We start from the raw sequence: 871 nt of genomic DNA, 5'->3' as shown, positions 1-871 counted from the left end.
AACGGCAGGAGAGAGAGACGCACGTACCTCGGCAAGGAGACGGCAATGTTGCGCGCCGCGCGGGTGGAGGCGCCCACCGCCGTACCTCACGCGTCCTCACGTTCCCCTCGCACCGCGGTAGTGCCGGCCAATCGCACGGCTCGCCTTCCGATCGGACGCGCCGACAGGCGCCGCCCCCGGAGACCGCCTCATAACCGCCTCTCTCACTCCCGCGGACTCCCGCGAGACCGCGCGTCTCGCTTTGTCTCGCCGTCCGAGAAGGAGAGAATTCTCTCTCTCGTGGCATCGGCCCCGGCGAGGCCCACCGATCGGCCTCCCGAAACGGCGATCCGCTGATGATGATGAGAGGAGGCCGCGCTTTGCTGATGGCGGAGGTGGTGGTGGTGGTTGTTCTGTCGTTATACTAGTACCGTCGAGCGGAGGCGGAGAGCATCGCGGCGACGGCGACGACGGCGACGGTGACGACGACGATGACGTCGACGACGACGACGACGATCACGGGGACGATGCTCTCTCATCTTTTCCGCAGATATCGCGTAGGAATCAATGCCTTCTAGGAAAGAATCGCGCGACCTGTACCCTACGAAAGAGTAGGTTGTATACCTATGCGAGCGGTGAGATTTAAACGAGTGGGTAACGGGAAGATATTTTTTGAGAGCGCGATCCAAGAGATGTACGATATCTCTCTTGGTGGTCCCAGAACGTCTTCGGGGTAAATAGCGAGCAACCGTCTATACCAAGTGTTTAATGATTGTTCTGATGAGGTATTTAGAGTTTAGAATCGATAGGGATCTTTTCAATCTTCAAGTAAAAAAAACAGCGGAATCAAAATGGACGAGATCGAATAGACTCGAGAGACTCTCGATTCCTT

The sequence above is a fragment of the Cyphomyrmex costatus genome, unplaced genomic scaffold (assembly GCF_001594065.2).
Source record: "Cyphomyrmex costatus isolate MS0001 unplaced genomic scaffold, Ccosl1.0 scaffold97, whole genome shotgun sequence".
Lineage (NCBI taxonomy): Eukaryota > Metazoa > Arthropoda > Insecta > Hymenoptera > Formicidae > Cyphomyrmex > Cyphomyrmex costatus.
Note: the sequence above shows the minus strand (reverse complement) of the source record.